At 45.1% G+C, this 24,880-nt stretch overlaps 1 long non-coding RNA gene across 1 annotated transcript; it reads right to left on the reverse strand.

Annotated features, from left to right (window-relative positions):
* Positions 1 to 16,828: 16,828 nt before the first annotated feature.
* Positions 16,829 to 24,095, reverse strand: LOC121823548 (uncharacterized). The gene is made up of 3 exons (XR_013048321.1): positions 23,964 to 24,095; positions 23,758 to 23,853; positions 16,829 to 19,844 (listed from the first exon to the last, which is right to left on the reverse strand). It is a non-coding gene; the product is annotated as an uncharacterized LOC121823548 (long non-coding RNA).
* Positions 24,096 to 24,880: the final 785 nt, after the last annotated feature.

A 24,880-nucleotide genomic window follows, 5' to 3' on the forward strand; every position in this document is an offset into this window, starting at 1 on the left:
CTAAACCTTGATTGGTGAAAATTGTAACTGTAATTGGCAACAAATGTTGATAATTTTTATGCTTAAATACTTGCTTCAACTGGCATTCCTCTGGAAGAGCAACCAGTGCCCTTAACTGCTGAGCCATCTCTCCAGTCTTGAATTCAATTCTTTAAGTCACTACCTGATTTCTATATAAGATCCATAAATACTTTGAAAAACACAAATGAGAAAGGTATTTGTTTACTGACACAGAGTTTGGCTGTGCAGCCCTGACTGGCCTGAAACTCAGTGTGTCATGTAGACCAGGTTGGCCTGGGACTCACCGAAATCTACCTACCTCTGTCTCCCAAGTGCAGAGATTACAGCTGTGCACCACCACACCTGGTAGGATTTTTTTTTTTTAAGTAAATCCTCTCTAGTGCTAGGCAGTGTGCTATGTGGTTAGTTTTCATCTGGGTTCCTACATCTACCCTGTTGATTCTTAGCCTGTCACATTCCGTTCTCTCAACAGAATGGCACTCTGTAGCCCAAGCTGGCCCGGAACTTACTATATGCCCCAGGCTGGCCCTAAATCCACAGCAATCCTCTCACTTCAGGCCTTAGGTGCTGGGGGTCCTGCCCCCTGACCTTAGGCTTGCTTTCTTGATCAATCCCAGAGTTCTTAGAAGCTGTGATCATGCTATTTTTTCTGTATTAATATTTGGATGTGGCATTTCCTCAGTTTGTCCCCCATCCTTGATGCTGTCTCCTGCTCAGTCCACTGGTGATGCTTCCACTGTGGTTTTTATCTGATTTGTTGACTTTCTTCTTCTCTTTTAAAAGTCTCACTTTCTTGTGGAATTTCTCTTCCATGTTGTGAATAAAAGAATATGTACTAAATGGGGAAAACAGAAAGAATTTCACCTAAAATCAGAGCATGAGAAGGGTACCCATTCTCCACTGTGTGTATATGTGTGTGTGTGTGTGTATACATATACATATATATATGTAATGTGTGTGTGTATATGTTATGTGGATGTGTTGCATGCTTTTTGTTTGTTTGTGTTTTGTTTTTAGACAGGCTCTCTGTGTAGCCCTGGCTGTCCTGGAACTCACTCTGTAGACCAGGCTGGCCTTGAACTCACAGAGATCCACCTGCCTCTGCCTCTTATGTGCTGGGATTAAAGGTATGCCAAATGTTCACGTGTAAATTCAGGTGTGAGCATGATACAGTATATATGTGGTGTGGAGGTCGGAGGTCAATAGGAGTGGGGAGATGTCAGTTCTCACCTCCCACCTTGTTTGAGGCAGTTTCTCTGTTGTTGGCTGCTGCTGCTGCTGCTGCTGCTGCTGCTGCTGCTGCTGCTGCTGCTGCTGCATACACCAGGCTATCTAGCCCCAAAGCTTCTGTCACTGCCTGCCATCTCCCTGTAAGGGTGCTGGGGTTACGAATAACTCAAAACCAGCTGCATCACCAAAACGTCCACCCCATCATGGGTGATGACCTCCACAGGCTCTGTACTAGGGTCTCACCTTCAATTAGCCTTGCACCTCCCGCATAGCCTAGAACCTCTCAAGACCAGTACAACTGGGAGACATATTGTGAGAGAGTCTTGCTATGTAGCCTAGGCTGGCCTGAAACTAGCCTCAATCTCGTGAGTGCTGGGATTACAAGTGTGCAGTACCATGCTTGGGTTATTTTAATGTTTAGCCTGACTTCCTAAGGGACACAATTGTGTCTTCTTAGCTTAATGGTTTGCCATTGATTTGGGCAGGGCTTGTGTTCAAACACGACTTTCACCCACTGCTGGCTGGATAGGGTGGACACAGTTCTTACTTAAAGTTCAGGGAGCTGATGAGTCAGCCGTGGCTTTTACATTCTCCCGAGCCAGCCCCAGGACTCCTGCACAAGCATTTCATTTCCTATTCAGCCAGAAACATGTGCAAACATTATCCAGATGTCGTATTCTAGCCTCGCCGCCGTTTCCCTATTTGGTTTCTAGCTGAGTAATCCCCTTCTCGCTGGAGCCACAGGCTGGGGCCAGCGCAGCTGTGGGTTTCTGCCTTTATTTCCTACTTCGTTTGCTGCTTTCCGCAGTCTGCTAACAAGCCCAGGCTCCCCGCTCTCAATTCCGCCAAGCTGGCTCTCCCATCTTGTCCCAGGGGGAGGGTGAACACTGTCAAGCAGAGTTGAGCAGAACAGAAGTCTGCAGATTTGTGCTGTTCTCACCCAAACTGTCAGCTGTTCCCTTTGAACAAGCGCCACTTACTTTGTGACTTACCGTTGGTTCATTTTCAGAGCCCTCAATTGGTTGTTTTTGATACTCCAAATAACCAGAGCTTAAAAACTGAGTGGAGGAGGCTGAAGAGATGGTTCAGTGCTTAAGAGGATCGCTGCTCACTTGTGAGGACCAGAGATGGAATCCTGTTGTTTGCTTTCTTTACTCTTTTGAGGAGGCCCAGCTCCCAAATAAATGACACACGGAAGCTTAATCTTAATTATGAATGCTCGGCCTTAGCTTGGCTTGTTTCTTGCCAGCTTTTCTTAACTTTAAATTATCCCACCTGTGTTTTGCCTCTGGGCTTTTACCGTTCTCTATTTTTGTATACCATTTTTTCTTACTCCATTGCTGATTGTGAAGCTGGGTGGCTGGCCCTGATGTTCTCCTTCTTCTCTGGCTACTAGATCTCTCCTTTCTCCCAGATTTCTCCTTCTATAGCTTCTCTCTGCCTGCCAACCCCACCTATCCTTTCTCCTGCCTTGCCATTGGCCGTTCAGCTCTTTATTAGACCATCAGATGTTTTAGATAGGCACAGTAACACTGCTTCACAGAGTTAAACAAATGCAACATAAACAAAAGCAACACACTTTAAAATAATATTCCCCAATAGAATCCCAGCACCCTTGGTAGATAGCTCACAAATGCCTTCAGCTCCAAGGAATCCATTTCCTTCGTCTGACCTACAAGAGCACCTGTGCATACATGTGTGCATATGCTCACAGAGGTACATACAAACACACACACACACACACACACACACACACACACACACACACACACGAAATAAAATTAATTAAAACTAAGTGAAGAATTCTGGTTTCACGTATAATAATCATCCTAACTACACGTAAAAGCCGAGCAAACGAGAACATCACGGTTTATGATGATAAATACAAGTAATCTCAGCACTTGGGAAGTGGTGGCTGAAGGATCAGGAGTTCAAGGTCATCCTGGGCTACATAGCAAATCTGAGACAAATCAGGCTACATGAGACCCTTCCTTGAAAGAAAGAAAGAAAGAAAGAAAGAAAGAAAGAAAGAAAGAAAGAAAGAAAGAAAGAAAGAAAGAAAGAAAGAAAGAAAGAAAGAAAGGGAGAGGGGGAGGGAGGGAGGGAGGGAGGGAGGGAGGAAGGAAGGAAGGAAGGAAGGAAGGAAGGAAGGAAGGAAGGAAGGAAGGAAGGAAGGAAAAAGAAAAATCAACAACTCATCACAGATCTGTGCAGAGAAAGAAATGAAGCCATAAGAGACTGGCAGACAGAGAAGCATAGTTTAGGGAAGTTAATGGAGCCGTAAGAACCAGTGCTGAGTCACCACGTCCTCCCCATCTCCCAAATTCTTGTTGTTGTTGAGACAGGATCTTTCTACATAGCCCTGGCTGTACTGGAACTCACTATGTAGACCAGGCTGGCTTTGAACTCCCAGAGATCTGCCTGCCTCTGCCTCCGGAGTGCTGGGATTAAACATATGTATCACCACACATGACCTCCCCAAATTCTTAAGTAGGAACCCTAACTCTCAACGTGATGGGTGTTTGGGATGGGTGCACTTGATGGGGACGCTGGATCTGGCTTTGTGGGTCTGCTACCTGACAAGGACACAGGAGAACTGAGGTCCGCTGCAAAGAGGAAGTGGGTCCTCATCGAATACCGGATCTCTGGATCTCTTGAAGTCTCTCACTTTCAGAACTGAAAAACAAGTATTTGTCAGTTAATCCACAAGTCTGTCATATATTTTGTTACCACAAAGTCAACAGACTTGAATATCTACAGAGGGTCAGGTCTGAGTATGTGAGAAAAATCCCACATCACAATTCTTTTTCTCGTTTTACTCTCTAAAAAAAAAAAACTGACCTATTAATCACACACACACACACACACACACACACACACACACACACATACACACACACACACACACACAGAACCATCTGAGGGGCTCAGAAGTTCTGCATTCCACAGAAATTCAATTATTTCACCCCCCAAAAATGCTAAATATGACAGAAAAGAATGAAATCTCATATTTAATTTCATGTTCCAATTTGCAATTCATAATATTATTCCATTAGGGGTCATCATTCAAAATGTCTCCGTCTAAGAATGAATTATTATTTAACTACATGCTCAAGCTGTTCTTCAGAAGGACTCATTCATAATGGATCACAGTATTCTCAGAAGGAGAATGTGGGTCATCACAGTGTTTCTTGGTTGCTTCTTGCTGTAGCTCTCCCAGCCAGTGTACTAAGAACTGGCACTAAATGTTCCTGGTCAGGGGAGAATCACCAGCCTGCCTACCCCAGGCACATTTACAGTGTTGGGACACAGAGACCTTTCCTCCCAACATCTTGATTTCCAGATGAAGAGGTGGAGGCATAAGGATGTAAAGGTGCAGTTACAGCCAGATGTGGTGGCTCACACCTTTGATCCTAGCACCTGGAAGGCCAAGGCAGCTTGATCTCTATGAGTTTGAAACCAGCCTGGTCTACAATGTGAGACCTGGCTTCAAAGGAAACAAATCAAAGCTACTGTTAATTTCGTGCTTGGAAAAAGTGATGGTTTGAAAGAAAATGCCCCACCCCCAAAGGGGACAGCACTATTAGAAGTTTGGCCTTGTTGGGGTGGGTGTGGCCTTGTTGAAGGAAGTGTGTCACTGCGGGGATGGGCTTTGAGGTCTATGCTGAAGCTACTCCTGGTGTTATAGTCTCCTCCTGTTGCCTTCTGATGAAGACGTAGCCAGCTCCATGCCTGCCTGCACACTGTCATGCTCCCCGACATGATGATAATGGACTGAACCTCTGAAGCTGTAAGCGAGCCACTCCAGTTAAATGTTTTCCTTATAAAAGTTGCCGTGGTCATGGTGTCTCTTACAGTAACAGAAACCCTAAGACAGGGGCTGGAGAGATGGCTCAGAGGTTAAGGGCACTGACTGCTTCTCCAGAGGTCCTGAGTTCAATTCCCAGTAACCACATGGTGGCTCCCAACCATCTATAATGAGATCTAGTGCCCTCTTTTGGCCTGCAGATATACATGCAAGCAGAACACTGTATATATAATAAATAAATCTTTTTTAAAAAAAGGGGGGGGTTGGGGATTTAGCTCAGTGGTAGAGTGCTTGCCTAGCAATCGCAAGGCCCTGGGTTTGGTCCTCAGCTCCAGAAAAAAAAAATTAAAAAGAAAAAAGAAACCCTAAGACAGACATCATCCCTCCTGCCAGCACCATCAGCTGAAGCCCTAATCCTGGGAGGGGAAAAGGAAGTAGAGATGATGTTATAGTCACTCAACCATGGCCTCAGCACAGGAATTATTTAGTCATATCAGCATCCTCCCACTGAGGCAGAAACTGTGTGTCTTCTCTCCACTAAACCATTTGAAAAGTAGAAAAGACTATCTGGCAAGGCCCTCCCATCCCCTCATGTTGAGTGTGGGCCCTTCTTTATCTTTCATCCCAATTCTCTGTCTCTGCCTGTTCCTGGACAATAGGTGCTGAGAAGTGAGTTCCTTGTGTGGATTCCGGCTTTACCTGGGTGGCTGTGCCCAGTCATTGCCTCACAATCATGTTGTAGTTAACAACAAGCCCCAACTGCATGTATTCCTGGGCACCGTGACATTGGAACCCTGCCTGGTGGCTTGCATAGAAAATGCACTGTGTAACAGCAGCCCCTTCAAATGCCTCTACATCGACAGTTTCTCAACACCATCTTGCCCACAGCAGTTGAAACTTCGGTGGATCTAATAAATCCCCTTTCTGTCCTTTTTCTGTCTTGGTGAATTCTCTCACTGCCTGCATTACCAGCCTGTCACCATGGCTCCTGATAAGACCTTAGTCTAAACCGACTCAGTGATCATAGGATCCCATATTCTCTGTTCTGGTCTCTTTATAATATTGGGGGCATTTATAGCTACAACTTAGCACACAAAAGACTATCTCAGGGTGTCCATACATGTCAGAAACCATCTGTAGCACCCAGGGGGCTGCTGGCATCAGCGTAACTTACTGCTATGTGTGACATCTGCCCCAGAACATCCAAAACCTCTTATCAGAGACAGACCAGCTTTTTGTTTGTGGTTTTTTGGGTTTGTGTGTGTGTGTGTGTGTGTGTGTGTGTGTGTGTGTGTGTGTGTGTGTGTTGATTTTGAGAGACAAGGTTTCTCTGTGTATCCCTGACTGTCCTGGAACTCATTCTGTAGACAATGTCTTCTATAGCCCAGGCTGGCCTTGAACTCAGAGATTCACCTGCCTCTGCTTCCCAAGTGCTGAGATTAAAGGTGTGCGTCACCACTGCATGGCTCAGAACAGCTTCTGTTGCCATCTTGTGTCTCATCGGCATGTCCTAGCAATATGGACAGAAGAGGGGATTCCTGTGCCTTCTGATGCATGATACCACGTGGGGGAAGTGGTCCCCAGTCAGATAGATATAACTAGTACCGTGAAGTAGACACAACCACTCCATATGAATCTTGTTCAAACCACTTACTTTTCATCCTAAATTTTACCTTTGTCTATCATATTCATATTTCTATATTCTTCCAGTCTAATTGCATCTCTTCTTAGGGCTTTGTATGCAGAAGCACAGTGCTTGACTAGTTACATATCAAGGAATTCCAGAAATGTATTTTGAGCCATTTTACCATTATGTATATATTGTCAAGCTGGAGGTCAGACTAAGAGATACAGACTTCTTTCCATCCTTTAATATTATTAATGTTTGTGTGTGTGTGTGTGTGTGTGTGTGTGTGTGTGTGTGTGTGTAATTGAAAATTTCCTACCCCGTCTGCCTGTTCCCAAATACCTGGTGGCCACTTCCCAAATTACCACACAGAGGCTTATAGTAATTATAAATGCTCAGTCAATAGCTCAGGCTTATTACTAACTAGCTCTTACATTATAAGTTAACCCATAATCCTTATTTATCTCCTGGCACATTTATCTCCTGCTTCCTCTGTGTCTGGCTGGTGACTCCTGACTCTGCCTTCCTTCTTCCCATCATTCTCAGTTTGGCTTTCCCACCTAACTTCCTGCCCAGCTACTGGCCTGTTAGCGTTTTATTAACCAATGAGAGTAATACATATTCATAGTGTAGAAAAGGATTGTTCCACACTGTGTGTAGGTGTGTGAGTGTGTGTGTACATGTACATCTGTGGGCACCCTTGTATGGAAATCAGAAAACAACTTCTGAGAGTTGGTTTTCTCCTGTAATGTGGGTCTCAGGCTTGGCAGCAAGTTCCTTTACCCAGTGAGTCATCATGATAGCCTTATTTTTGTTTCATTTGTTTTTATAAGACAATGTCTTATTCTATAGCCCAGGCTGGCCTTAAGCTTGTGGCAATCTTCCTGCTCCAGTCCCCCAAGTACTGGATTACAGGTGTATGCCACCATGTACAGCTGTTACCACTCTTCATCTTGAGGTAGGCAAAGGTCCATCACCCCTGGAGACTGTAGCTCAGGTATTTCATCACCATATGTGATGGTGAAATAGTCTTGGGTTTGAACACTTGGTCTCCAACTGAGGGTGCTGTTAGGGAGGCTCAGGAGGTGTGGCCTTGCTGGAGGAAATGTGTCACCAGAGGCCAGCTTTGAGAGTGGAAAAATGCATGCCATTTCAGATTCCCTCTCTCTGCTTCCAGCTGCTGCTTCAGCCACCATGCCATCTGCTGCCATGCTTCCCCCATGCCATCATGGATGTGGATTCTTTACCCCTCTGGAACCACAAGCCCAGTAAACTCTTCCTTCTACAAGCTGCCCTGGTCATGGTGTTATCACAGCAATAGAGAAGTAACCAATACACCATCCTTGTCTTACACTTCCCAATGTCTTCCAAACTGGGTGAAAAGGTAAATTGTTTTAGAGTCCTTGCTAGGGTCTCCTATCAATTCACAAAGCTTCTTAGGGTGCAACATTGAGGATTTTATCTTCACTGATATCCTTTCTATCTCTCATTTCTTTTTTTTTTTTCTTTCTATTATGTATACAGCTACAGTGTTTTATGTGCATGTGTGCCTGCAGGCCAGAAGAGGGCACTAGATCTCATTACAGATGGTTGTGAGCCACCATGTGGTTGCTGGGAATTGAACTCAGGACCTCTGGAAGAGCAGCCAGTGCTCTTAACCTCTGAGCCATCTCTCCAGCCCCCTCTTTTTTTTCTTTCTAAACAAAATTTATTTTTATTATTTTTTTCTTCTATTTTAAACTTTTGTGTGTGGGGGGGGGTGAGGTGTCTGCATGTGTGTGTATGTGCACACATCTGTGTATGCATGTGTGGAGACCAGAGGTAAGCATTAAGCATCTTTTTTCTATTGTGCTGTACTGTATCACTTAACTTACATGTGGATGATGCCTGTGGGTGCACATCGCAAGTGTGGAGAGCTGAGAGGACAATCCATGAGGCTGGTTCTCGCCACCCACTGTTAAGTGTGCTCGGGCATTTAAGTGAGGTCATCAGGCTTGTGCAGCAAGTTCTTTAGCAACTAAGCCATCTTACTGGCCTTTGACCCTATGTTTTGAGACAGGGTCTCTCGCCAAACCTGGAGCTCATTGACTCGGATAGACTGGCTAGTCCCCCTCCCCCATCCTCCTGACTTTACCTAAGATTACAGCTGCATGCGATCACACCCAGCTTTTTGTGTCGTGACAGGGATTCAAACTCAGGTCCTTACACTTACAAAGCAAGCACATTGCCACTGTGCTGCCTCTCTAGCTCCTGACTTCATTTCTTAACAACCATTTACTCATCTTCATCCTGTAGGCGTGGGTCCCTTGACTTGTCGTTTTCTTTTCCTCCTTTGCAAAAACTCCACCAACACTTGCTTGGCACAGCCATATCTGAATGGAATGGCAGAAGTCAAAAAGCCAGCACAGCTGCTTGACAAAGATCCAGCAGGGCTGAGCCACATGATGGCTGCCATGTCACCTTTGGTTTTCATCTCCACCTGTTACATACTTGGGGCACTTTTAATATGTGTACAATTTGGGGATATTGGATTGATGGAAAATTTCTTATGAATCATTTATGTCTTCTCCCAGGAATGCTGCTTCTAAGCTTCCCCAGGAAAGTCCTGAACATACTATTCCCCCCCACACACACTTTTAGGGAGATACCCTCATCTACTTGAAGGTCTTCCTTACGCCTTGGAGGTTGTGAGACATACAGAAGCCAGAGGTCTCTTCATGAAGCTATGAGACATTCTTGAAACATCTGTCCCTGTACTTACACTGGAACAAGATATTCAAAACAAAGTTAATTCAAAAAGGTCAACAAGATTCGGTGGGCTAGAGGAATTGTCCACAGTTCAGATTATAAGCCTTTTTCCACTGTATACTCAGACAATTACGTGGCATACAACTCTGCCCTACACAGAGACATATTGATGAGCAAAGTATGGAGTGGAAAGATGATAAAAGTATGAGCTGTCAGGACCTCCCTCTCTTAGAACAGTTAGCTCATCCAGAGCTACTGAAATGTCATATGACCAAGGAACAACAGAATGCCATGATTAGACATGTAGACAAATTCTATAAAGATGTAAATGTGAACATTGATTGTATTATGCCAGAATTTGAATAACAACTGCAACAGTTTTGGTCTGAGAATTTTTTTCTGGGCACTCTGACCACTAAGAGTTAATAATACACTGCTTGATACATGGCAAAATGCCCAGGGTGGTTGAAGATTTTTGTTTTGGTCTAGTGTCCTTGAAGCAACCAAAGCTACCAGCCTGAGAACAGGCTATCATATGCCTCTAGATTCTTAAAAATTGGTTTATAGGGTTAATGAATAAGAATGATAATTCTGTTTATTAATGGTGTCAGAAATTGAGGGAAAATGATTGGAAATGAAAACTCTGTTCTGTCATAGTTTATTAATGACTAAAAGATGAGCAAAAGGAAGTGAACACATGTCCAAAACTAAAAATGATATCTATGTTTTGGAACATCATGAATGTATCCCTGCTTACTAAATTCTGTATAAATAAACACTCTGACTGCTAGTCAGTCAGGTTGCAAGATTCTCCCAACCACCATGGCCTGGCTCACTTCCTTCCCCACTGCCTCCTTACACGCTCTGCAGGACCCATCCACCATGGGGGATGGCTCCCGGCACTTGCTTTTTCAGTATGACTTTCCCCGGTGGGAATGACTCTGAGGTCGGTGGTTTGTGGCTCTGAGAGCCCAGCCTTGTCTAGCACTTTCCCATCTTCATTCAGCTGGTACAAGGAACAAGGGATGGGAGTTTGTTTCTTGTTTATGGATTGAATGGGCCTTGGGACATTGGATTCATCGTTTCTAAATTCTACCAACAGCTTTTTCCTCTAGTGACCCATCATAGCTGTTCAGGAATCAAAGACTTATCCATCTTGCCCTTTTATCCTTTTCTCTACTAAGGCACACTGTGGAAGCCAGAGATCTGGGGAGTTGGGGGCTTTTCTTTGTACTGGAACAGGAGATTGAACTTGGGCCTTGTATTTGCTAGGCAAGTGCTCTACCAGTGAGTCATCCCCAGTGTCAGAGGCATTTTAATGAATCTTGCTTGTCTGTATACTACTTGGAGATAGCCAAGTCTAGAGAGTAAGGGTCCTCCAGACTGCTAAACCTGTCCATCACCTACAAGGAGGTTAGGGGGAATTATAATTATATAAGGTGAGGGAACATAGCCACATGGTTGTTCTCACTGCCTAAAAGCCAGTTTTGTTTTGTTTTTGCCAAACCAAGGATTGAACTCAGGGTCTCGAATATGCTAAACAAGCACTCTACCACTGAACTATATCTCCAGTTCTGCCAATATCTGCCTCACTTCTGACCAAATTACAAATATAAAGGGGTTTCCAAAAACACCCGAGGGGTCCATAACTCACTAAAAGTAATCAGAGAGCTCTTTGAAAGCTATTATGTACAGAAAAATTTTATTTCAGTGCAAGTATACAGATCAAAATTAGCCAAAGCAAGAACAATGAGACCCTGCAAGGGTCCAGGTGTAAAGCTCTTGTTGTCCTCAGAACAGCATGCCCTCCCAATGTAGAGGACAACATTGTGTATGGTGTATCATCAACCAGAGAACATTACTTGAGCATCCGCCTTCAGGGTTTCTTGGAGTTTCAAGACTTAAAATTTTAATGAAAGGCTGAATCCATGTCATTTTTCAGCCCCAAACCTACCTCTTGAAAGTTGGTTGATGCCACCTGGCCTAGAAGCCTACAGTGAATCACCGTCAGTGTAAACTCTAGGGCTGAGGGAATAAAGAATAAAACCATGAAGGCTGGGTGAGGTAGAGCATGCCTTCAATCCCAGCATTTGAGAAAGGTAGAGGCATGAAGATTGGGGATTTCAGAACAGTTTGTGCTTTATAGTGAGTTTTTAAAGCTGGCCTTGGCTATAAGACTGAAGGAGGAGAAGAAGAAGAAAAGAAAAAGAAGAAGAAAGGAAAAAGAAGAGAAGAAGGAGAAGAAGGAGAAGGAAAGAAGAAGAAGAAGAAGAAGAAGAAGAAGAAGAAGAAGAAGAAGAAGAAGAAGAAGAAGAAGAAGAAGAAGAAGAAGAAAAGAAGAAAAGAAGACCCATCACTATCAAAAAAAGGAAAGAAAATCCAAGGCTCAGATTCTTTACTTCATACCTTTTATCTGCTCATGCCTGACAAAGACAGATGAAAATAGCAGCTATACTGAGAGTATAGGGAAGGAGTAAACATATATGTGTTCTAATTCTTAAAATAATTGTGCAAAGTTGAATGTTTCTCGGTACAAAGTTTTGTTTTTTCATAAGATGGTGCAAGTGAGGTGTGGTGATACATTCACCTACAATTTCCTAGGCAGCAGAGGAGACAGAAGGATCAGGACTTCAGGGCCAGCCAGTGCTGCATGAGACCCTGTCTCAAAAAAAAATGATAGAGGAGCTGGGCATGGTAACTCACACCTGTAATCCTAGGGATCCTCGGGAAGCTGTAGGAGGGTTATGCAAGTCTGACACCAGCCTTAGTCACAGAGTAAGATTCTGTCTCCAAAAGATAAAAGAATTGATGGGCAGGGATAGTATGCCAGGAGTGCAAGGATGTACATCTGGGAGTCAAGATTTCTAAGAGTTGGGAGGGAGGACTATGTGTGTACCTGAGGACTGTCTCCAGCAGTAATAAGAGCCAATATAGAAAGATGGGAAAGTGCCTGTCATCTTCAGGTGACAAGAAGTCCACTATGGGAAAGGGATGATGGAGGAGTGAACTATCAGCAGAAAATTAACAGCAGAATGCGGAGAAGTGGGGAAAAGCATGCAGGGCCAACAAAGAATTCACAGTCCACAGAGGCAGACTAGAAAGACAGGAAAATGGAGGACATGGGGAGGAGACGGGAGTCCCTCACCCCTGTTGGCTGAGACTCTCACAAATAAGATCAGGAACCACGTTCCAGTCAAACAGCACCCTGACTTCCTTGTCACCATGTATACTAAGTACAGTAAGAGTTCTTTTGACACTTTTGTTTCGTTGACACAGTGTAGCTGTAAGTTTTCCTGTGTTCTGCCTACCCCACCCGCCGTGGTCCCACAGCTGCTTAAAAAACAATCACTCAGAGGCTTATATTAATTACCAACTGTATGGCCTATGGCTCAGGCTTCTTGCTTTCTTCTTAAATTAACCCATTTCTATTACTCTGTGTATCACCACATGTTCCGTGACTTTACCTGCCTCCCATTACATGTTGCTCCTTGGACAGTGGTTTGGCATCTCCTCTGCAAAGCAGGAAGCTGAAGGACCATTTTGTCTTGTTTTGACAAAATTCAGTGGTCATTTTCCCGTGGGTCCTGTATGTCCAGTCTATACAATATATTATAAAGCAGTCCAGGCAAGTTTCTTGCCCAAATGGCTACTTTTGCCATAAAGAAAGCAAACTCCATATGGAGTTTCTTTGATGCCCATCATCCTCTTTGAAGTAATTGGTACTGCCAGGAGCAGACATGTCTCACTGTCCAGAAAAGTCTAAGTTCTTAAAACATTTTAAAATTTTAAATTTAAAAACATTTAAATTCTATAGGTCTTTAAAGCATTTGAAGATTATCTATCTAATTGAAATATATCTATGTATACCTAAAAAACTTAATTAACATGACTATAAGTTTATCATAAATGACTATTAATCTGTATTTTTAATTATATTTTACAATTTTAAATGGACTGCATAAACATAATACCTTAAACGAGAGTAGAAATATACATATAGTATAACAAAATTAACTTTAAATTTGTATCAATAAACTAAAATCTATAGCAATGTAAAATGTTTCAATTTGTTGCTTTATAAAAGTAGATTCAATAATCTTTTATCCTATAATATCTATATCCTACATTTCTATATCATGTCCCCTTTTCTTCTTTTAGAAAGAGATTGACTACGACCAATAACAATTTGTAACCAATCTAAACAAAGACAAATATCCATAATCCATTTTGGGGGAATGTGGGTATAGTATTCTTGGCTGCTTCCTGCTGATTGAGGGCACTGTTAATCTTATGGGGATCCTGAGAAAATTCAGAATTATAGTTAAATCTTGACTGTAGTAGTCTGTGAGGCTGGAACATCTCAGCCAGTTGCTTTGAAGCCGTTTTGGATGTTGGATCATCTGGGCTATGGCTGTCATTAGAGACCTTTCAGGGGGTCAAACCATATTATCCTGGAAGCAATCCATAGGTTCTCATCTTCTGTGGAAACAAAAGCAGAACCTCTTTTCCAAAGCAAAGTATCCTTAGACACAAATTTTGAAGTCAAGACACTCTTAAAATACACATATTGGTTTAACTTAGTAGCCCCTACAATCAATTGTCTTTCTGCGTTAAAAATTCCAAAAATATGGAATATCCAGATTCTTTGTGTAATTTCTATCCTTACATGGCTTAACTTTTGTATTATTCTGTCTCTTTAAAGACTTTATTTTTTAAAACTATTTCTTTATATAACTGCCTATACTCCTTTTCCTCTTTTCCAAGCCTACGTATATTTTTAAACAGTGTGACCCATTTAGAGGTTTTTTTCCCATCTAAATGTGTTTTATTGTGTATCTAATCATTTTCTGACCACTGCTTTAAACTGGAGTGTGGCTAGGATGAACTCGACAGCAGCCTGGCTGCTGACTCTGCCCAGTTTGGCTTCCCAACATGGTGGAGGTACATTTACCACCAGCTCTGGGAGCCATGCTCGCTGTCAACTCTGGGAAACAGTGGGTCTGTGCCTTCATCAAGCAGCATGGAGCCCAGAAACCTTTTGTCAGTACTAGCAAAAGCTAAATCTGCCATGCAGTGCGCTGCACGGCTTGGAATCGCCTCTGTGTACTGTGGCGGGAATCTGCCATGCTGTAGGTCAAGCCCATACACAGGAACCCACCATACTGTTAGCGCAAACACTCATACCATGGCATTTCTGTATCACAGCTGGCCTGAGAGACACCACTAGGAAGCTGTTTTTAGCTCTGTTTTAGAATCTTTAAAGCTTTCTTAGCTTTTGGGTGGAAATTCTTGCTACCACATCTGGGCACCAAAATGTAGCTGTAAGTTTCTCTGGTCCCCCCCAGCCCCGTGGTCCCACAGCCGCTTATAAAATAATCACTCAGAGGCTTAATATGAATTGCAAATTATATGGTCTGTGGCTCAGGCTTCCTACTGCCCAGCTTGTATAACTTAATTCAACATCTATGTATCGCCACATGTTCCATGGCTTTACCTGCGTCCCATTTCTTTTTTTTTTTTTTTTTTTGGTTTTTCGAGACAGGGTTTCTCTGTGTAGCCTTGCGCCTTTCCTGGAACTAACTTGGTAGCCCAGGCTGGCCTCGAACTCACAGAGATCCGCCTGGCTCTGCCTCCCGAGTGCTGGGATTAAAGGCGTGCGCCACCACCGCCCGGCACACCTGCGTCCCATTTCATCTTGCTCCTTGGATACCAGCTTGGCGTCTCCTCTACCTCTGCCTTTCTTCTTCCTGTCTCTCTCTTGGATTTCCTGCCTGGCTATAACCTGACTTGCCACAGGCCAGAGCAGTTTCTTTATTAACCAATCATAGCAACACATATTCACAGCATCAGAAAGACATCCCACAGCAACACAGGGCTTCATATAGACCAGGGTAGCTCTAAGTTGATGTGCAGCTGAGGATGACCTTGAACTCCTGACCCTCCTGCCTCCACCTGAGATCATAGGCATGTGTGTTGCCATGCCAATCTGACATATGTTTATCAGCCTGTAAACCTGTGTAGTACACTGTGAAGTATGTTCCCAGAAAAAGCCAAAGCCCACTATGAACCTAACTTCCAAAAGAAAACTTCTTATTAGTAGTTTTCAATCTTCCTAATGTTGAGACATTTAATACAGTTCCTCATGTTGTGGTGACCCCCAGCCATAAAATGATTCTTGTTGCTACTTTATAACGGTGATTTTGCTACTGTTAGGAACTGCAATGTAAACATTTTCTTGGAGATAGAGGTTTGCCAGAGGGGTCACGACCCACAGGTTGAGAACCACTGGCTTAGATACTAAGTATACCAAACAGTCCCACCTAATCTTTTAAATTCTTTGAACAATGCAACTTGGGAGGCCAAAGTCTGCCTGCCTGCCTCTCTCTCTCTCTCTCTCTCTCTCTCTCTCTCTCTCTCTCTCTCTCACACACACACACACACACACACACACACACACACACACACACACACTTCAGTCTCTCTCTAGAAGTCTGCACTCACCCCAGGGTGTGTACTACTTTCCTTTTCTTCTATGTTTCTCTTTCCCTGTCAGCGTCCATACTGACACCCACATGAAAACCCTCTTCGTAATAAACTTCAGCTAGGGTCAGGTTAACTTATCCTGCACTTCTTTTCTGGGGTACAAGTCAACAGCCTGGCTTCGTCGTCACCAGGAATGGTGGCCTCAGTGGCTTGGGAGGCTGAGATAGGGGACATGCCAACTCAAGGCCTGCCTGGGCTATAAAGAATTCTCATTTCACCTGAGTAGAGTACTGCTAAACCGTACTAAACACTCCTTGGCTCATCAGAAGAGAAGACCTCAGGCTGCGGGTAGCCTTGTGTCTCCTGTCCACGATACAACCTATAGAAAGGATAAAGTAGAATCAAGCTGAAAAAATGAAAGTCACGTGACTGAGGAATGAGTGCCAGATAAGAACTGGTGCTTCTCCAAAGAGGGAATGGCCGACCGGGCCGAGAAGCTCTTCTTCATGACCACTAGGCATCAGAGACATGCAAACCAGAGCAACACAGCACTCTGACACTAGAACAAAGGAAAGGCTCTAAATGCAGGCGACACTCACCATCAGAGCAGACCCAAGATGCAGGAGGCTGTGACAATCAGCAGGAACCACTTTTGTTTGGATTGAAACTAAAGTATCCATACCTCACACACCAGCAATTTCTTCCTAAATTTACACGTTCAGCAGGACGCATTTGTACGTTTGCACCCCCACCCCCCAAATCTGCGTAAGAATGTTTAACACTCACACACTGAGAAAGACTCAAATGGCCAATAAATAGACTGACTTAGGGTCACACAGTTGGTGTTTAGAATACTAAACAATCTGTAGACCTCACAAAATATTGAACAAATGAAAAGACACAAGATTCAATTTGTGATTCTACATGTCTAATGATGAAAACAAGCTAAACTAACCAATGCTGTGAGAAGAGAGAACCCACTGACTGGAAAAGGAGATCTCGGGACGCCATATTGTAGTGTCACACTTGACCCAAATGCTGGTTAAATAGGTGTGTCCCATTTATGAATAGTCATAGAACTTTGTACTGACAGTTGGCACTTATCTGTGTCAGTATTATGCTTCAATAAAAATGTTTGTGGAAGTAGCCAAGGTGATGAGTCCAGTGCTTGGATGCACCATCCCACGCTGAGCTGGGTGAGAGACTCTTGGAACAAAACACATTGTTGAGTCAAAAAAAGAAAACGGTGATGTGTTTTCTCAATTCACAGATGCAGTTTCTACTAACTGTTTTCTCAGACACCGAGTCTTACGATGTTGCCCAGGCTAGCCATGGGCTCCGGGTCTCAAGGGATCCTCCTGCCTCAGCCTCTGAGTAGCTGAGGCTGCAGGCCTTCTCCTTTGTACCTAGCTTCATTTCAAGATGCTGAGACTGAACGAGGAGCTTCTAAAGCTCTGGGAAAGAAAGAGTCTACTCTAAAGGAACCGGGCAGACTGCGATCACCCCCTCCGTGCTTAGTCTGATACTAAAGTAACTTTACTGTGTCACTTTGTCGCAGGGCTAGTTAAACCGTGGGGTGGCTTTGAAACCCAGTGTTTTAAGTGCGGCCGCTCTGGGGTTGTCACTTCTAATAAGATAAACATTGGTAGTCAGAACCCACATAAAAAACAAAAGCTCTTTGGGACCCTGAACAATTTTCTTAGGAGAAAGGGGCTATTTGAGAACTCCACTACTGATTAGGGTCCCTCTTCCTGTGACCTTGGATGAAGCTGTCATTTTACAGTCCCAAGCACTTGTGAGTCTCTGGCTGGGACTAGTTTATTGGCTCTCTTAGTGCTCTTCCTAGTTTTATTCTTTTAAATTTTTCTCTTAATCAATTTTTCCTTTGAAAACTATTTTGTAATTTACGTTTCATCCAGCATTGTATTTTATTCCCACTGTAAAGGTAAATTCACCGGGTGAACTTGGGGTTTTCCCCTGAGGTGGCTTGAAACAAATGCATACTTTTCTCAAATTTAAGCTGACGCTGGGGGGCCTTGACTCTGAGCCCCGCAGGAAGTCGGACAAGCTGCAAGGCCCCTCAGCCATATCTGCTGAAGAGAGATCCACACAGGCAGCCATGCTTCTGAAAATCCTCGGCAAAGATAACCCAGCTGAGGTAAAGTCAACGCGGTGCCTCCTCACGGCCAGGAACGAGCCCAGAGAACACTCTGTGGTGTAAGGCTGCACGAAGGCTCCAATAATCCCAACAGAAAGGAATGTTTGAAGTGACAGACACTAGAAAGGCCTTGTTATGAAGCCCGCTGATGGGTGAGCGGTATTTGGATACCTAGTGCCTCGTGTCAGTGGGAGAGAAAACAGAGGCCGGATGAAAATTCCAACACTAGTGTCTAGTGTGCATGCTGCGGCCACCAGAAGCTCATTGTCCTTACAGACAAACCCTCGGATGCTGGCGTGAACATCAAGATTGCAAACTGTGGCTTCAACAGCAAACGTGTCTTCTACAACAAGCTGGATGCTTTCTGAGACAGCCTGGCATTCTCCTAAAGCAGCTGTGCAGAGCCTGGGACTTGCATGCACTGGTAAGTGGGGTTCCCACCGTCTGACCTCCAGAGGTTCAGGGAATTGCCAGAGAGGTGCTAAGCAGGAGACATGGCATCCGTCCTATGTAGCTCTGGTGAGAAGAATACATTCAAAGACCAACTCGTTCATTCTCAGTCTCAGTGAGGAGAACACTGCGATGGACCCATTGATAAATGTGGGTCACCAAGGTGAGGAACTGAAGCAGTATGTCGGGGGCACACCCTGTCTTCAAGGTTACACACAGGACTTCGTAATGGGCTGGAAATTCGATGAGATAATGGCTTCCTATGTCTTCTCCTGAGCTCTTCTAAACTCTGAGCTGGACAGCTACCCTGGCACCTGAAGACGCAGCCCAGGTGATGGGACCAACAACAGCGCACCTCCCCCAGCCCATCAGGTACAACTCCGGCTGCCTGCTAACCTCATGGGGTATGGTTTTAGCAGCCTGCCATCCATCTCTTATTGCTCCTCTTAGAATCCTCAGAGGAACACCACAGATCCCGAGGACGAGGAGATGGAGTGGAGGACAGCAGCCTGCCTCTGCCCGCCAGCTCCGAGCCAGTCTGACAGAAATAAGACATCCCTCCCCTCCCATCCATCATCTCCCACCATCTCCTCTAGGAACAGTGGCCTTTCCACCAGCACACGTTACAACAGGAATCCCCCACTTGTGGGACATCCAGCCTTGATGAAACATCCATTCAGGTTAGCAGGGCCTAGGATGCTCCATGGTGAACAGCTGTGAGGTCGTCTCCCTGCCCGGCACAGGCACAGCCCTCCCTGTGGTCTCTCCCTCCACCCAGATGGTAGCACAAGTGTCAGCGCTCCAGACAAACCAGCTTCCATGAGGTACGTCCAAAAGGAAATCCATCCCCATTGGGCAGCGCAGACCTGTGCTGGCTAGTGATTCTGCCCAAAGGACCTGGCTACAGCCTGATCCTCTAAGAACTGGCCAAGACCACCAGGGGCCCCATCTTAGCTTCTTTAGGAAGTTCAGGTTCAACTGCACAGGAAGAAATCGCTGCTTCAAGGTTTCCAAAAGCAATCTGCACGACTTTGAAGACAAACACGAAGTGGCGATTCGCACTCCTGGAGAAGTCAAGCACTCACTGTATTTTAGGTAAAGAGGACATGGAGCTCCAGGGTCCAGGTGGGTTCTTTGTTGGCAATGGCAGCTGGCTAGTTCTTGCAGCCCCCTGCATGGCAAGCTCTACGTGGCCTAATTTAGGGGTCTCTGGAATCTTTCCTTCCAAATCTCCATAGCCTGGAGGAGTGAACATCTCCTGGCCACGCCCCCTGCCATGCTGGAGCCCTCCCTTGCCGGGCTCAGTTTTCCATCCGCCTCTGTGGGAAAGAAAGGAGATGCTGTAAATGAAGATCCTAGCAGGAGAGAGCAAGACAGGAGCAAGATGGGGACTTGGGTCTCGCCAGGAGCCCCAGCACCATCTGCCTGGCAGGGGCTGAGGTGGGCAGGGAGCAGGAAGGTCTGCTGGAGAACCCTTCTGGGTGCTCTGAGCAGCTGAAAGCCAATGCCATCTTTCTTCCCATGTGCTTTTTGGGGAGTGGAGACAGCATGTCTCTCTCTTGGGCCAGGGTTGCTCACTTTCTGCATTCTAGGAGAACCAGCATCTGAAGCACTGGCTGCCTGTCCCTTTTCCGTGCTGGTTATCATTAGCCAGGCCCTAGCAAGTCCACAGAATGTCTTGTCTCCACACTCCTGCCCCCATCTCAGTATCCCTTCTCTTCCCGACACTCTCAAGCCTCCAGGGCCTGGGGGACCAGTGGGCAAAGCCAGCCCAGTCTGCTCATCTCAAAGCTGGCATGGGAATTGGTCAACGTATTTCTTTGCTCTGGGTGTTACCTTGAAACCTTAGCGGTCTGCCAGGCCAAGGGCTCCTCCGGTCAGTGACCTCTCAGAGGAGTCTGGGAGGAAAAGGCTGAGTTCCTGAAGCTGCTAAGGATGGCCCAGCATCCATCCAGCAGGCAGATTCTTTTGGGGATCAAATGCATAATATTTGGGAGGGTAGCAAACACATGGATTTCTCCCTTTGAAATTGAGGCCAGTGAATTCCTATGATTATAAAATTATCGAATAGATTTACTTCTGTAGCTCTCATTTACACTATCAGAGAGACATTCCAAGTAAAAGAATGACCTTCCTGAGAGAATTACCTTAAATAACATTTATTTGGATTTTTGGCTAAATATTATTGTCAACCAATGTTTTGTTGCTGTTTCTTGAGACAGAATCTTGTACAGACTTGGCTGTCCTGGAACTCACTGTGAAGACTAGGCTGCCTTTGAATTCATGGAAATCTACCTGCCTCTGCCTCTGAGTGCTGGGATTAATGGTGGGACCCAGCCAAATCATTTATTTCTTGAGACAGGGTCTTGTGTAATCTAGTCTGGCCCGAAACTCACTATGTACTAGAAGCCAACCTTGAACTCCTGACCCTCCTCCTTCTACTTTTCAAGTATGCACGTGGCTGTAATTTTTGTGAGTCAATGTTTGCAATAGGGAGAGGTGAGTAGGTAGGTGTGGGAGGGGTGTGAAGAGGAGAAGAGCATTCAAATCATAACAACATATTCAGGTAACCTTTTTGACCTAGCGATAACCAGAGCATTGGCGTTGAGTGAACATGGACATTTCCAGGTAGTCAAACACACAAACCACCATCAGGTGTCTAAGAGCTTGACAAGAGTTTCTGTCGCTGGCACCTAAGCGAGCCTGGAATAAACAATAATTTGGGCTTTATAGAGTTTTTATTTGTTGCATTAAGGTACTGAGGAGCAAACCAATATTTGAATATAACTACACCAAGCAGGACACCACAGCACACACCTCTAATGCCAGCTAGTCCCAGCTACTCCAGATGATCACTTGAGCCTACCTGACCATAGCATCTCACAACGCTGACTGAAGAAAATAAATTTAAGAGATGGGCATGGTACTCCACACCTTTAATCCCAATACTCCAGAGCCAGAGCTCTGAGTTCAAGGTCTACAGGGTGAGTTTTAGGACAGCCAGGGCTACACAGAGAAACCCTGTCTCAAACAAAACAAAACAAAACAAAAAAATTTAATTGGAAAAAAAAAAAGGGAGACTAAAGCTATCACTTAAAGAGGCAGGAGAATCATAACATTAAGGGCCGTCTTTATGGCTACATACTGAGGAGTCACAGGCCAACCTGGGCTACATACCAAGACCTTGTCTCAGAAACAAATTCAAAGGCTGGGTACGAGGAGAGCTAGAGATGGCTGTCAGTAAAATGCTTGTTTCAGTAGCGTGAGGACCTGAGTTTGGATCCCTGACACCCATGAAAAAAGCCAGGTGTGTCTGTAATTCCAGCACTGAGGAGGCTGAGGCAGGAGGATCCCAGCCTAGCCAGATTGCTAACTCCAGTGAGATAGTTCAGTCTTCAAAGCTAAGGTGGAAGGGAGCTACAGAAGATACCATTTACGAGCTTCAGACCTTCACATACATGCACATGCCCACATGAACCACATACAGCAGAATATTGGGGTGGGACTTTTGTTGACTGTACATGTTGGGGCTAGAAATAGAAACTATATGAGAATGATATGTGGAACAAGAGTAGAAAAGGCTGTCTGTAGATTTATCTTCATAAGCCTTCATTTGTGAGTACTCCAATAAGTTACACATTTTCTGCTTTCTTCTTAGCTTTTAAGGTTTGGTTTTCCATAATATGTGTAAAATACAAATATATTTAACAGAAACTGAGAGAGAGAGAGAGAGAGAGAGAGAGAGATCCTACTCAAGTTGACACAGATTTAATGCTATTGTGTGAAAGATCAGACTTGACTTCACCTACTTATAAAATGTAAGAGAGAGGTTGAATTTGTGATACATGGGGCTGGAGAGATGGCTCAGAGGTTAAGAGCACTGGCTGTTCTTCCAGAGGTCCTGAGTTCAATTCCCAGCAACCACATGGTTGCTCACAACCATCAATAATGAGATCTGGTGCCTTTTTCTGGCCCACAGGCAGAACATTGTATACACAATAAATAAATGAATATTAAAAAGAAAGAATTTGGGATACACATAGTAGCAGCATACAATTACGGACTACCTGAGCATGTGAGTCCAGGGCTGGGATCCTCTTCCCTTCAGTCACAAGCAACAGAACTGAACTGAGTGTTGGCCTAAGGGCATCAGGACAGCAGACCAAGCAGTGAATTAGATGTGCATGAAAGGTTTGAGGATGTCTCCCCATCAGTCCTCAAAGAGTGAATGTGGACATTTACTTCCGCTCCCCAACTAAAACCTCCCTGACATAACAGTACAGAGATGGAGTCTAAAGGTCAGACTCTGAATCAGTGGGCCCTGCAAGGAGAAATCGCCGTGCAATTTTGGAAGCAAGAGCCTGATGTGTTAGCTTTCCAGCAAACATGAGAAAACCCGAATAAGTGAGCAGGCTTGGTGCCTCATCCTGTAACCCTACCACTGGGGAGGCTGAGGCAGGAGGATCCCCTTGAGTTCAAGATCAGTCTGGACTACAAAGCAAGACCCTGCAGAGAAGGGCAGTGACATGACTCAGGCTTAAGAAAGCGTGTTGCTTTTCTAGACCACAGTCTGATTCCTAGCAGCCACATTGAGAAGCCCATAACTGCCTTAACTACAGCTCCAGGGAATCTTAACATCCTCTTCTAGCCTCCAAGGGCACTGAAGCACATACACTCACATCCACACTCCCACACACATTCATACACAGACACTCACGCATACACACATTCACTCATACACATACTTACATATACATTATACATACTCACTCATATACTCACACTCACTCATAGACACACAGTTATTTATGAACTTGAAAGAGAGAGACAGACAGACAGAGACAGAGAGTGACTAAGTCAGCAAGATGTAAGGGCATCTTGTTCTTCTGCTGCGTTCTTAAAAGCTCTGAACAGCAAGATGGGGAGAGAGTTCAGTCAGCAAATTGAGGACTCAAGTGACCCCCAGAATGCACGTTAAAAAGTCAGGCTTGGTGGCACACACTTGTAACCCCAGTGCTGGGGAGGAGGCAGGACAGTTCCCAGCGTTTGGTGACCTGCCTGCCTATCTTTATTGGTGAGTTCCAGGTCCTTATGGAAGACCGTCTCAAGAACAAGATAGACAGCTCCCGAGAAACAACACCCGAGGATGACCCCTGGCCTCCACACACGTGTGCACAGGCACACGCAAGGACACACAAACCTTGGGGTGAACGGTTCAGGGGAAGGACTTACTGCAAGTGTGACTCACAGCACGGGTAGACCATTGGAGGTTTCCTCTCCGTGGCAAAGCTCTGGACTTCAGTCACCCCTGCAGGCAGGGAGCCCGGCCTGAAAATAAGGGTGAGTTCTAGGTGGGAGGAGCCAGACTCTGACTCTGGTCAGCTTGGCATCCTGGATGGTAGCAGGTAATTTGAGTATGGCTTTCAGGCTGCCTTTACCTTTTTGTGATTTCTGGTAGGAGTTCACATTGCAATTCCTTTCTGGGTGGCGGTTTGGTAACGTATCAGAATCCTTAACTGTGGTGGTTGGGGCGCGAGGACCCCGGCTTCGTGGCTGTCCCGGGCTTCTCTGACCTCAGCTCCAGGCTCGGGGGAGGAGTATGGGAGGACCCAGAGTTGGCCAGAGCTGCAGGAGGTGTTGGATCAGAGAAAATGTTTGTACAAAGAAAAAGTCTACTGAAAACAGAAAAAAAGATATTAGACGCTAGGGCCAAAGTGCAAACGGTGTTGCCAAGTTTGAAGTTTAGCGGAACAGCAAACGACGGTTTTGCGAGGTTCGTGACTAAACTGTGAAGAAGAGCTAAAGTGGTGGAGGGCACGGTTTCTGACGGGACACGTGACCCTTCGTTGCTAGTCCCGGACTGCTGTTCTGTGGACCCAGCACCTCTTGTAAACCAGCCTCAGAGGCCGAAGATATCCATCAGCCTCCCAGAGGACGGGAGACTTCAGGGATAGGGCTTGAGCAAGCTCCCAGCTTCCAGCGGCAGAGTCAGGTGGTGTGAGGAAAACCATCAGCGGCAAAGAGGAGCATGCCACAAAACAACTGTAGTCGATTAACCGAAAAGACCTAAGAGTCATTAATATGATCAAGCTGAACAGCAGGGAGTCAAAATATCTGAGAGAACAGAAAATCCATTTAACCCAAACACGGAAAGGACGAGTCCATTAGAGCTGAATAGCTATTCTAGCTCCGCCTAACAGTGATTGACTGATCAAACAGAAAATGCACAATGCCGAGTGCAACCCAGCCGGCATCATTACTCATGCGGATCTGCTGACATTTGCAGAGCACCCGTCAAGTGCGGGGGGGGGGGGGGGGGGGGGGCACGACATTATTCTCAAACTCAGAACCTTCA

This window comes from Peromyscus maniculatus, chromosome 1, assembly GCF_049852395.1.
Source record: "Peromyscus maniculatus bairdii isolate BWxNUB_F1_BW_parent chromosome 1, HU_Pman_BW_mat_3.1, whole genome shotgun sequence".
Taxonomy (NCBI): Eukaryota; Metazoa; Chordata; class Mammalia; order Rodentia; family Cricetidae; genus Peromyscus; species Peromyscus maniculatus.